The sequence below is a fragment of the Juglans microcarpa x Juglans regia genome, chromosome 1D (assembly GCF_004785595.1).
Source record: "Juglans microcarpa x Juglans regia isolate MS1-56 chromosome 1D, Jm3101_v1.0, whole genome shotgun sequence".
NCBI lineage: Eukaryota > Viridiplantae > Streptophyta > Magnoliopsida > Fagales > Juglandaceae > Juglans > Juglans microcarpa x Juglans regia.
Window position 1 is genome coordinate 14,317,300 of NC_054594.1, and position 14,655 is coordinate 14,331,954.

Consider the following 14,655-nt stretch of genomic DNA (forward strand, 5'->3'; position numbering starts at 1 on the left):
TCATAACTATCTTACCACTAATCTTGGCATATGCAACATCAAGAACGTCTTAATCAAAAGGTTCAACTCCATATCTTATGGGTATAATATTATTTAGTGTAAGGGTTCTCTCTATGGAGTTGACAGGTGGTGTACACACAATCACATGGAGATTTAGTTAATTATGAATAAGTAACAAGTAAGCATTGATCTAATCATAGGAACACTAACAAATGAGAATTCAATCATTCTTTCCACAGGCTTACTTGGAATCAGAACGGTCAAGACAAAAGGTTGTAATGTGGCTTAGGTTGGGCTATATGACAAGAAAAAGAAAAAGATTCAAAAACTTTCAAGTACATACCTAAGGAATCTTATTGAACATCTCAATAAACTACATCTCTCACTTGATGTACTCTTCAAACTTTCTAATCACTGAATAACGTCTATTTTTTTCAATTGTTACTTTTTTATTTTCAGCTCAACAATTGGGTGAACAAATATATGTCACCCTGATATTCTGTTATTTCCACCCAGCCTTGATATTTTTGCCCTTGAGGTTCACTCACTTGAACACCTTGTAACTCATGTTTTTCCTTTTTTTTCTCTATTTTTTTTTATTCCTTGCACAAAAAAAAAAGAATTCCACATCTAGTACACACTTGGAAGTAACAAGGGTAGGAAAAATCAGTATATAGGTTATACTCCAACGTAGAGAGGTATGGATAATGTAGGTATATGAAGAAAAAAAGGCTATATGTGTTTCTTGGTTCAAAGTTGACTACTAGGGATCTATAATGCAAAGGGTTGGCTTGAAATGCTCAAACGTTAATCCTAAATTGACTTTCATCATATTCCAAGTATATCTGCCATCATACCTCAAAAGAAGTGCCCAATTCATAAAATTAATGAACGCTTATTACAATTTTCAGCATTTGTTAGCTCTCAATCCTCTCCAAAACTCACAAATAACGACTTAAGCAAAATAGTTCTCTAAATACATGTGGCGCCCACGACCCCCATGTAAGGAGACACGGGAAGCGAGACGCCGGGATGATGACAACAGGGTCACACATCCCAACGTTAGTGCCAAGTGTGTGTACATGCAACAGTGTACAAAAATAACGCAGCGGATAATTAATACAACTAAGTACCAGAATTGTTAATACAATTTAAACAGTCAGTAAAAATATTTAAAAATTATACAATCATTCAAAATAAATATTTTACAAGTCTCAAACCAAAACGAGTGATCCCAGATCACTTCTCGGGAGGAGCCGAACACCCTCAACCTCATCTGCATCGAAATCTGCGTTACCACAAAATGGTACCGCAGGTAAGTATAAACCAAACAACTACGCGATAAAAATACATTAATGCAACCAACATGCATGTATATGATGAAATATGCATTATTCTCAAAAATACTATTTTTCCTGAAAATAGATATTTTCCAACACACGCCAAAATCTCATTTTGGCCCAAAAAGAATACTTCGTCATTTTCCCAGAAAATGACCAAAATCAATAAATCCTCATTTTCCCAGAAAATGAATCACATAAAAATCCTTTTAATCAACACACGCTATTTTTCTAGAAAACAATCCATTATTCCATTAACCAATGCACCATGATCTCCCATAGGGATCATCCTCACGTCTTGGCTTCGTAGCGATGCTCAGTTCCGCGCTCAGCGCGTTCGTGGCCAAGCACCCACTACCCAAAGAGCGATGCCCAGTTCCGCGCCTAGCGCGTTCGTGGCCAAGCATCCTCTAGCCCCCGCCAGCAGAAGGGCCACGGAGTCGGCACGAGACAGTCTCGTTCGATCCCATTCTCGCCCAGCGACAACCCAGGGGACGTCACTCAGTATATTCTACTCCCGAGTGACCAGAGGAGCTCCACCGAGATAATACCCCATCTCAGCTTGGGGTCGTGATACACACGCACCTAAAATCCTTTAACACATGAAAACCCAGTTTTCATAAAACACATGAACATGAATGCATGTACACGAAAATCTAGTTTCCTTTACAAACATGATCATGCGTGCAATATGCCATGTACATGAATAATACCATACCAACAACCAACATTTCACAATACCAACCAAACACACAACTCCATCCACAATCAATCCGTCCCCCAAACTCCTCGGACTCAGTCCGGCATGTCCAACTAGATCACAATAATATGAGTTAGTGCAAAAATATATTTAAATCACGATAGTTCTTTGGAAAAAAAACTTACAGTGCTATATAATAATTTCTGAAGGATCATGGAGCTGCAAAAGGTGACTACACAGCAACGTAACTGTGTAAAATACATTGTGGCCGTGGGTCTCAAATACCCACTTTTGAATGGGGACAAACTAAGACCCGAAATTGATAGGGTGGGGCCTAGAGAGGTCGGTGAAGCCAATGGTGGTGGTGGTTTGCCGTGGGTGGCGGCGCAAATGGTGGTTTTAGGCCAAAAATACCCAAATCGAAAATGGAGTTGGATGTGCTTCACCGGTGACGGATCGGAGTTAGGGTTGGGTGCATTGGGTTACTAGGAGGTCAATGATGAAGTGGTGAAGAGATGGTGGCCGAAGGTGGCGCGACGGCGGCGCTGGAGTGAAGAGAGCGCCGCGGCTTGGTGTGGTGCGTGGGGGCTGTCGGTGGCGAGATAGAGGCTGGGATTTACGGGGAAGGGTCATCGGCCGGTGGGGGAGCGAACGAGACGGGCGGTGTCGCGCACGACGGCGCGACGACAGTGGGTTGGGTGAGGCGACGGACGCACGGGGAAGGGGAAGGGGAAGCCTGTCGCGCGGGGGGAGGGGGAGCTGGGGGAAAGAAAAAGAAAAAAAAAGAAAAGAAAGAAAAGAAAAAGGGAAAAAGAAAAATGAAGGGAAAGAAATGAGGTCCAATCTCCACATCTTGGGTCACAAGAAATGATCCAACGAAAATGATTTTAAAACAGAATCTCAATTAAAATAATTTAAACGTAATGATACAATGAAAATAAAATAATTAAATCTCACAATCAATTAATTTAAAAAGAAGAACAATTTAAATGTACAACAATAAATAAATATTAAGAAAACATAACAATTTAATTTTCACAATTTAAAGATCATAAAATAACCCATTTAAAATATCTGATAATTATAAAATAAGAGAATAAATTTTTGAATTATTAAAAATAATCTTTCAGTGAAAATACACTAAAATATGAGGTGTTACAATACATGTGTCAAACCACTATCTTACTATAAAACTTGGACGAGTGCATAAAAATCCTGTGAATACTTTGACATAATGATCAAGATGGGTTTGTTGAATTCACTAAGATGACGATGCATGACAATGAGTACATATGTGAAATGATGTACGTGTGATGCTAAAAAAAATTATGACACATGTAAATGTGCCACATAGTTCCAACAAGCATTTATAAATGCATAATTTGCACCATCCCAACTTAAATGAAATTTTGTTCTCATTGTTTAAGAATCAAAACTGAATGAAGAGTAATTGAAGAGGGTAGAATACACCTGATGTGTCACGTGGGCAGTCCGGTAAGAATAATAGATGACAAACTAAAATGGCGAAATGACATTATCCTGCAAACAAAAAATAAAGAAAACAACAACTAACAAAAAGAAAGAAAATGAACGGAAAGAATAGAAAACAAAACAAAACAAACCAAATAAATAAATAAAAAGCATACCTGCATGATGTGGTCAAGGTTGATAGACCGAGTTTTCAAGTGGAACGTCTTCCCCTTTAGGCACTTGTCTACCAATAAGGATTTTAAAATCCTAACCATTTACTTTAAAGACATGTCCATCCTTAGGGTCCTCTATTTCTACCTCCCCGTTTCAAAAACATGTTTCATTATAAAGGGTCAGTCCACCTAGACCAAAGTTTTCCTGGGTACTTGTAAAGTGTAGAATCATATAAGTATATTCGATCATTAGGCATAAACGTCTTCCTGTGAATATTTTTATCCTGAAACGCTTTCATTTTAGCCTTATAGATTTTAGAGTTCTCATAAGCATCATTTCTCAACTTCTCCAACTCGATCAACTGAAATTTTTGAAACTTACCCGCATTCAGTTTCGAAAAAATACTAAAAAGAAAAGTCTCACCTAGGCCGAGAAATGCATGCTTTAAACCTAAGGGCAAGGATTTCAATTCCAATTTGGGACTCTCCACGCTTGAAGAAATTTATTTTTCACTTTTCTTAGGCAACTCCTCAAACTTCGGTTGCCAAGCCTATGTTCTATAATCTTAAGTTTCATAAAAAATAGCACAAATATCAACATCAGATAAATCACTAATAGTATCAAACCCATAATTAACATGGAAATATTCAAGGGGATTAGAATCATGAGTTGTGTGAATTCTCTTGTCTATAAGTGTGTCAATCATGTATGTTTATTGGCACTCATCATTCTCCCTGGGCTGGTTACTGATGTGGAATACGTGACCTCCATGATCATGTTTCCAAAAGATAGTTTCATCAACCAAGTCCTGCAGTTTATAAGTGCATTAGTCGTAACAAGGAAATATCTACCTAATATGAGAGGAATCTTAGAGTCAGACTCAACAACCGACTGAGTATCCAAAATTAAAAAATAACAGGGTAGTAAAACTTGTCAATTTGGATCAAAACATCCTCAACTATCCCTGTTGGTTTCTTAACTGAACGGTCAGTCAATTGAAGCACAACAGAAGTGGGCTTAATTTCACCCAAACCAAGCTGCAAATAAATAGAACAAGACATCAAATTTACACTAACTCCTAAATCTAGCAACGCTTGCCTAAACTCATGATTCTCAACATTACATACAATGGTTGGACAACCAAGATCCTTGTAATTAGGAGGAATTCGCTGCTCAATTAGAGCACTAAATTGCACTGTCAAGAATGTTGTCTTCTTAACGTGGTGCTTTCTCTTAACTGTATAAAACTCTTTGAGAACTTTTGTGTAAGTAAGAACTTGTTTAACAACATGTAAAAGAGGAAAATTGATTTTTATCTGCTTGAGGTTCTCCGAGATTTCATTGCTAGAATCCAGAGTTCGCATACCAGATTTTAAAGCTTGAGGAAATGGTACTTTAACTGGGCTCTTGATTACCTCGGCTTCCTTGGGCAACTCAACACTATCATTGCCTTGTTCCTCTTCAATATCTTCTGCCTTATCAGTTGTTAGGATGTGTAAGGATTTACCATTTCGTGACACAATGACATTGCCCTCCTTCAAATTTCCTTGAGCCATATATTGGCCTTGGGATGTGGATTGAGTTTGAGAAGAGAACTTGCCATGCTCATTCACACTCAAAGAGCTCATCAACTTAGATACATGACTCTTTATCTCCTTATTTTCTTCAATAACCTGCGAATTCAAAATTCAAACTTTTGATTAGTTTTACCATGTGTCTCAATAAAAGCATGTAAAGTATCTTCTAGAGGGTTCCTAAAAGAAGATGATGCATGATACGGTGTAGGATAAGCTCTAGGTGGTTGTGTAGGCTTCTGGTTTTCAGATTTTCAGCTAAAATTGGGGTGATTACACCACCCCAGATTGTAGGTATTGGAAGAATGTGTAAAATGATTCTTGTACATACCTAAGGCATTACATTGTTCCTCATACATTCTTCTCATTTCAGCAAATGCGAGGCACTCTTGAGCTAGGCGATCTACCCCACCACACACAAAACAGGGTCCAAAGGACTCAACACGAGTAGCCATGTGTGTTGGCTTTAAATATTTAGTTTTTAATACCTCTAACTCCCTAAGAAGCATCTTCACCTTAGCTTTTAGGTTATCCTCTTTCCTAAGATGGTAAATTCCACCATCATTTGGATTTCCAGCAAGCCGTGACCTATTTGTACTCTCAGTAGCACTAGGTCCGATCCAAGTGTGAGCTTTTTCAGCAAGCTCATTGACATATTCGAATAGCCTCATCTAAATTTTTTCTGCAAAAATTCACCATTACACATCATCTCTATGAATTGATGCTCTTTAGGTGTAGGTCTCTCATAGAAATAACTAACTAATTGCCAGTTTTCATACCCATGGTGAGGACACATACTCAACAACTCTTTAAACCTCTCCTAAGCCTGATACAAAGTCTCACTATCCTTTTGTGCAAAGGTAGAGATCTGCCTCTTCAAAACATTAGTCTTATGTTGGAGAAAGTATTTGTTAAAGAAGACCTGTGTCATCTCATTCCATGATCCTATGGATCATGATCTTAGTGAGTACAACCAGCTCTTTGCTCTATCCTTCAAAGAGAAAGGCAAGAACTTAAGTTTCACAGCATCATCTGTAGCATTATGACTATGGAAGGTTACAACTACTTCCTCAAACTCCCTAATGTGAAAATAAGGATTTTCATTCTCTAAACCATGAAAGGTGAGAAGTAGTTGTATCATCCCTGTTTTAAAATCGAGTTGACGAGTGTTGGCTGGAAACATGATGCTTGATGGTGTGGTTGTGCGTGTAGGGTGGAGGTAATCTTGAAGAGTTCTAGTAGGTTGATCTTCGTATTCATTTATTTCTTTTGGACTAGATGAATTGTCAAATAAAGGATTTACAAAATTTGATTTCGGCTCTACCACAGGCCTACAATCAGATCTACTAAAGCTGTCTCTATATCTGTGCATGCAAGATAATAAAATACTAAAAACTAAAAATACTATGACAAGAAAGAAAAAAAAATAATGCAGCAAGCTAAAAGAGGGAAAGAAGTTACCGCCTTTACAAACCACTAAAATAAATTATTTGTATCGTTTCTTTCACCATCACTCCGACAACGACGCCAAAATTTAATTACGCCCAAACTAGTACGCGGTGCTATAGTATAGTTCAGGATGTCGATCCATAGGGAGTCAAAAGAAACATGACAAGACGCAAGCTTAAAAGGAAAGATCAAATTACAATATGACAAGAATTTGAAAATTCTACTTAAAGCACGTAATTAAAATGAGATTAGGGCACGGATAAGAAGACAAGTAAAGCTTTGGGCTTCCATCAACCGGATCCAATACTCAGACTTTTTCAATCCAAACTATATACACAATTAAGAATTATAACACCAAATTCCTAATTGGAAGATATGACATTAAATTCATTTACTTTCTCAAATTTAATTCTAGAATCTATTCTCCATTTACAAACCACAGTTTTCATATATAAAAATGAATATCAGATCTAACGACGACACTATCTTCTCAAGTAATAATGCAGCAAAAAATCACATTAATGGCATAAAAAGCTTGTTTAAATCATAATCATATATTCATAATCCTATAGCTTAACAAAATCAAACCATAGCAACATTTAATATAATTATCTCAAACTTATAATATCAAAAAACAAATAAAGAATTGAATCCTATAATCTTAAACAATAAAACTTAATCTATGAATTGAAATAAAGTCAAAGTATTTTCACCGATCAATTTCCGCTTTAGGCTTTGCCCAAGATTTAGTTCTCCATGAAAGAACTAAAAATAAATAAAAATAGTATTTTTCTCATCTCTTCAGAACTAAACCGTTTCCCTTTTTTAAAACTCTCAATTTCGTGCTAATGATATGCTTATATAAGATAAGAAAGAAACCCTAATGTCTTCATATTCCCGCATAAAACCTTGACTAAATTTTAAGACTCATCTTGGCAGTCACGTATGTGCTTCAAAAATTTGAATTTAGAAATCCTTAGAAACAAATTTGTAACCTTTTAAGATAGATTTCCAATGCATCAAGAATCGCATCAATCCGATATGTGAGTGGTAAGTTACTATCAAAATACTAAAATATGTATAGGCTGTCTCCTAGCGCGTTTTGGACTTTGACTTTTTTTTTTTTTTTTTTATCCGAATTACTCTCAAATTCCATCATTATTCTTATTTGAAGAGTCCTACACTCGTTGAAAATTCTTAGGTTGTTCCAATGTCTTGTCCACTTGAAAGTCTTCATTTGAATTTGACTGGATTTTTACTTACTCTTTTATAGACTCTGAAATTAAACATAAAAACTTGCTTAAGAGCATTCCAAAGTAAATAGAAACTCAATTCAAGAATACACATTAGTTCCTATGATTTTTATTCATATTTTAGCATTTTAGTCCAATAATAGGGTATTTAGAGTGCACTTTCGTACACTCATCATGATGTTATTAATCAAAATGAATATGCTAGCTTGATTAGGAGTTTACATTATGCGACTGATTGCACTAGACCTGACATTGCTTATACGGTAGGAGTACTTAATAGATTTACTACTAAGCCTGCAAGAGACCATTGGTATGTAATGGATCGGATAATGAAATATTTATCCGGTATAAACATTATGGCTTGTTTTATAAAAAGTATTCTAATGTACTTGAAAGTTTTAGTGATGCCGATTGAAATATCTTGTTAGGTGTTTCTCTTTCAGCTACTAGTGCCATTTTTAGCTTGGGCGGTGGTATTGTATATTGGAAGTTTAAAAAATAAACAATTATTACTAACTCAACCATGGAAGCTAAGCATATAGCTTTAACTTTAGCATGTGAGGAAACAAACTGGTTAAGAGAGTTATTACATGAGATTCCCTTGTGGGAAAAACCAGTTTCACCTATATTAATGCATTGTAATAGTATTGCTATTATTGGTAGAGTACAAATTGTTAAGATAACGGTAAATCCAGATCCATAAGAACAAAATGCAATACTGTGAAATTTTATTTGATTGTTGGTGTTATTAACGTGGATTGTGTTAAATCTTGTGATAATCTTATAAATCCACTAACCAAGGCTTTGACAATAGAAAGAGTATGGAATAATACATCGAGTGGAATGATATTAAAACCCATAAATCTACTAACCAATGCCTTGACAATAGAAAGGTCATGTCAGATGATGGTCGTAATAAATGCACTATTTATTTTATTTCTCATTCCTATGTTGTGAGTGCATTTATCCTGTAATATTTTGGAAGATAAGTTTTTAAAAAAACTCTTAACGAAATTCTATAGCTCTTATGAGTACGGTGTTAGAATTACAGGAGCACATTTGACAAATTTCACCTATATGAGTGTGGGAATGGGGCCGCTCTATAAGAGAATTGAGTTTATTCTCAAATACACTCAGTTAATGGGATTAACACAAGGCCGTAATGTGTTGACTAATAAAGTTCATGCCAACACCTAAGTTATCATGTGTGAGACTACTACTGACTTTGGAGTAAAAGTTGTTATTTCATTAAGTGAGGGTTCAATGCAGAGCACACATTTATGATATATATTAATCATTCTTTGTCTAGAAGTATCTCTTATTTATATTATTAAAAAATAGTGGGGGAATGTTAGTATTTTTAATAAATAGTATGTTTGTACGTTTCATTTTTATGGGTTTAATTTTATGGTCCAAGCGGTTTGTGTTTTTTTTTTTTATTAACTTTGTTAATGTTGGCTACCTCATTATCGTTGTTTTTAGAAAAAATCTTAATATCAGTCATTATTTGGCAGCAGCCGGAGCACAACTTACGAGTCAGCAGGGAATTATTTTTCCCTCATTTCTTAATTCTGGAGACAACCCCATTTCAAATTCTTTTTAGTTCCTCTCCCCCCCTCGCGTCGCCTAGTCCATCCTCTCCCCCCCCCCCCCTCCTGGGTCGCCCATCCTTTCCCCCACCCCCACGTCGCCCATCATCTCCCCCATCCCCTGCGTCGCCCATCATCTCCCCCATCCCCAGAGTCGACCCTCCCTCTGCCTAGCACCTTCGTTGTCGTCTGCCCTCCCTCTGCCCATCCTTTGATTGCGCTATTTGAAAAGGCTTATTCCTGCTGAAGAGATATGCAGACACGAGCTAAGGTATTTATTCATCTTCATATTCATGAATTTGCTTTAAGCTGACCTACGAAGCTGATGGTGGGGTGACGGCGAAACAGAGAATGTGGGTGGTAGTGTCCCTGGTTTGGTCCGTTCAATCAGCTCACGGGGAGTGACAGCGCTGGGCAGACAGAGTTGCGTCACGAGATGGCACTAGGAAGAGGAAGGTCGAGGATTCCTGGCGAGGGATTTTCTTCCAGTTTTGTGGGAGGACATGGTGGGGAAAATTCAAATGGGAATATGGGATGCAAAACAAAAATACAAAATGTGCATTTTGAAATATATATATATACATACGTAAGGTGTGCTACAGATCAGCCATGAACAGTGGTTGATCTGTAGAAAAACTCTTGTTTTTAAATGTTCAACCAGCCAGACGTTTTAATTCCTTCAGTTTTCTTTGTCTTGAATTTGGAGCAAGGCTTATATTTTTAGAATTCAAGGGTCATAACCAAAAATACAAAGCTTTCAATGTTTAGGATTTGGAAACTGTACGAGGTGTTTTACATCCATGTAAGAACATAGATGTTCAGTTAAAGAAAAAAAAAAGTCATTTCTAGAAAAGCCTCATCTGAATAATAACTTATAGTTTTTGCCTAATTTTTGCACGTACAAGAGAGAAAATAAAAGAAAATAAGTGTGTATGTTCTTGAGAATTTCCAGAGAAAAGAGAGGTATTCTTTAAGTAGAGTTTTGCGCTCAACCACTTGTGCAGAGTAGGTTTGAACCATACAACGATCAGTTGGGTTGTTGTATCATGGAGGAAACAAGTTAAGATGAGATCTGATGTACCAGTTCATTTGAAACTTTGTATATCGTAGATGATTTGAATCTCCTTAAAGAGAACAACATTTCCATACCTCAGTTTAAACTGGTTTCTTTTAAATATTTAATTTCATTATAATTTTTATTACATTATTGTGTATTTAACTAACAGTAGATGCTATATTTCTAGTCTTTTATTATTATTATTATTATTGGTTTGAGGAATCTCATAGTTTTTATCACTATCATTGTCTTAGATATTAAGTAGAGTTTTTTGGGTTAGAATTAGAATATAACATCTTGCATTATTTGCGTATTGGAGTCTACGGATGATATGATATTGATAACTTAATGTCCTATGCAAGAGTTTGGTCTTTTAGATTGTTTATTAGTTTATTAGTTTTTGTGTTTTATTGCACCATGCCATTAAATCCTTGCATTATTAATTATTATGATTATTTTAAAAGGATGTATTGAAAATTTAAGATTAAAACTCTTGCTCACTTATTTTTTTATAGGTAATTGAAATTACTAAAAAATGTCCCTATATTGTAACGCAGCGGAAATAACTACCAATTTACTCAACAAATTAGTTAGTCGTTAATCATACAATTATTTAATAATTAAGTAATAACGTAAAGTAAATGAATTGTATAACACCAAGATTGGTATCGAAGGGAAACCCTTTAAAGAACTATTTAAAAGTAAAATCTTACCTGACAGCCAAACCCAAAAAAGTAAATTTATTATTTGAAAATCAATTATAAGTAAAGCTCAATTACAAAACCTTTTTCAATTGACACTCTTACTTGACTAAACAGATGACCCATTTGTCTCTACCGTAGTAGCAGCCACAACCTCTAACGATCTTCAAACATTGATTTTTCTCCTAGAACTCCAGTAGTTGAATCACAATCACTTCATCTCAATCTTGAATCAACTATTATACTCTTTGAGAGAAATAATATGAAAATTCTCCAAAATATTTTCTCACCAAAATATGAACTGTAAAGTGTTCTAAAAAATATCCATAATTGAATCTCTACAGATCCTAACCAATAGGATTTCTTAAATAAACAATCTGAAAATCAATTTGAATTGCAGTAGGATTCTGCTGATGGAATAAATCTTAAAGGAGTTTGATCTGCGGTAGGACACTGCTACGAAAAACTCTACTGACGTGTCTGTTGACACCTGGCGCTAAGTCTTCTTAGCAGATGTAATTTCGATTAAAATTCTTCACAAGATAATTCCAAACTCCTTATAATTCAGATACATACAATCTTGACTTATCTACAACATTATCTAACAACCTCTAGATAAAATCAAAATAATCCTAGATAAAGTCAAAGTGTTTTACATTCATCCAAATTACAAAACCGAAAATAAGATAAACTCTATCATTTTATTTACTAGTCATATCCAAACTTATCAACTTAGTCACCTAGTCCTAACTAAACGTTTACATCTATAATCTCCTCATTTAGTGGATTGGTGACAAAACCAATTTAATGAATGTAATATAAACTTGTCAAAAGCACAAACAATAGACCAAGAAACCAAGTAGAAATTTCAAGCAAATAACCAAGAATAAAAAATAAAAATAAAAACACTAACATAGAACATTGACTAAAATTAGTCCTATCAAAATTCAAAAGATTTAAAATATAATTCAAAGTCTAACCATGTTCTAGTTTAACATCAAAATTATGTCCAGAATTAGAATAAACCAGAATTTAATTCTCGCTCTCAATATTAAATTGTTTTAAACAAAACAACAAAAATTCATTCAACTCTTCCTCAGCAACACACTTACTTCAAATCCCTATAAATTTCACAATACTAAAAAAATCAATTTACGCCTCTAATATCTCACCATTTTTGTCACTAATCTAACAAATCTTAAATCTCATCATCATCATAAATAGATCAATGTTGAATACTGTGTGTGAATATGAGAATAAAACTCCTAAAAAGACCCTCCTACAAATATGAAGAACCTCAACTCACAATGCAATGGGAGTAAAATGATGAATAAACATGAATGCATATAAAGAAATTGACAAATGCATGAGAAAATTTGGTTGAGACAAAAAATCAAACACTTAGTGGGCATAGCATGAAAACCTATGTGTATAAAGTATTAACCACCAAAAGTCATTCCTCATTACATTAACAATTTAGACTCACTTCACAAAATACACTTATTCATATCGCTAACTTCATAAATCTCAAATCTCAAGTCACAAATCAAATCAAACACCACAACTTCGCAAATGAGTGTGCATCGAACACTAGAACTACAGAAGGGGAGAAGCTAATCGAAGAGATCACTTACCTTGACTGAGAGTCGTATAAAGAATGAGGTCTCCTCGACTTTGAACACACAATCAAGTCGAAATCATGAGAGAAGTGTAATACAGTGTTCGGCTAGGGAATAAATAGTGAAGAGCCGTGAGTGAGAATATCGGGGGTTGGGTGCCAATCATGGGAACTAAGTGACCTAAGTCACATAAAGACTTAATGTGCCGCGCACAAGCCTCTATCTCAAAGTCCTACTGTGACTTAAACTCTCAGACCAAATAAAACATACCAGCTAAAACACACCTTCCAGACTTGTGCACAAAAAAAAATAGACCAAACAACCCAACAAAACAAAGAATATAATAATATAAGATTAAAACTGATTAACCCAAAAAAAAATTAAAAATTCTTTTTCCTTTTTTTAAAAAAAAAAATTGAGTCAATGTACATGCCTGAGTGCATCACAAGTCTAGGCATAGTATCACCGACATAGCCAAAAATAAAATATACTCTCTTATTTGTAACAATCACAATAGTTGTTCACACATCATAAGTTTATCAATATCAAAGTTCATGTGAGTGTGCAAGTGAGAATACTTGCTTCAATGACTCATATATATGAATTTTTTATTCTTTTCTCCCTTTTTTTTTTTCTATAAATACTCCAAAGAGATTGTCTCTTATCTTAAAAGTCAAACTTTATACTAGGGCCTAGATATTTGAAAGAGTATCTCTCTTAAACACAAGTTTGCACAACCCTTGATATATTCGTTTTTATTGCTCATCTTTTTCCGTAATGATTAGAGCGACGATTTTTCCTATAAGGACTTAAGGGACAGATCTGTATAGAGTGTTTGTCTTTTTTTACAGTGAATAAATACCGACTTTTTCTATATGGATCAAACATTTATGTCCAGCAATGAGAGATCTCTTGCTTTTAATACTTGGTTCAACTAGTATTAATCAATTTAAGGCATAGACTCTCCATTTGATGAGCACCTCTTAAACAATTATGGAACATAATAATAAAGAATGTGAAAGTGAGTTCCTCACAGTGTATTATAATTTGACTTTGTCAAGATGAACCATAAGGTTAACATACACAAAGTTGATTGCACAAAATAGATAGATGCTTCAATTCAAGGAATTGACTATGTGAGGACTTGAATGCTCAAAACTTGGCGCACACACGAAGTTTGCACCTTGCTCAACTACAAAACAACCTGAACTGGGAGACAAATTAAAAAAATTGAAGACAAATCAACCAAACCAATCGAAAAGAGAAGAAATAGAAGACCACTCGACTAAACCCAAAAAAATGCAAACAAATAAAATAATGTGAAATGCATGTCCTAAACTAATGATATGCAAGGAATACAAGAATAAGCAAGTGGTCCTATCAATTTATGTCACACACACGTTCATATAAAGACTTTAGGAAAGCCCTCATACGAACTTTCCAATAAGCATAGTTTTGCTTATCAAAGTGTGGCGGAACATATAACGACGACGACATAATCTACAGGAAAACACGGATTACTCTTGAATGAGTGAACTATGCCCTAATATCAATTGAAATTACCCAAATGTTCCAATATTGTAATGGATCAGAAATTTCTACCAATTTACTCAATAAATTGGTTAGTCGTTAATCATGCAATTATTTAATAATTAAACAATAATGTAAAGTAAATAAATTGCATAATACCAAAATTAGTATTGAAGGGAAACCCTTTAAAGAATTCTTT

At 35.0% G+C, this 14,655-nt stretch overlaps 1 non-coding gene across 1 annotated transcript; it reads left to right on the plus strand.

The window, feature by feature from the left end:
• Window positions 1-6,034: 6,034 nt before the first annotated feature.
• On the plus strand, window positions 6,035-6,141 carry LOC121243341. The gene has a single exon (XR_005936113.1). It is a non-coding gene; the product is annotated as a small nucleolar RNA R71 (small nucleolar RNA).
• The last annotated feature ends 8,514 nt before the right edge of the window (window positions 6,142-14,655 follow it).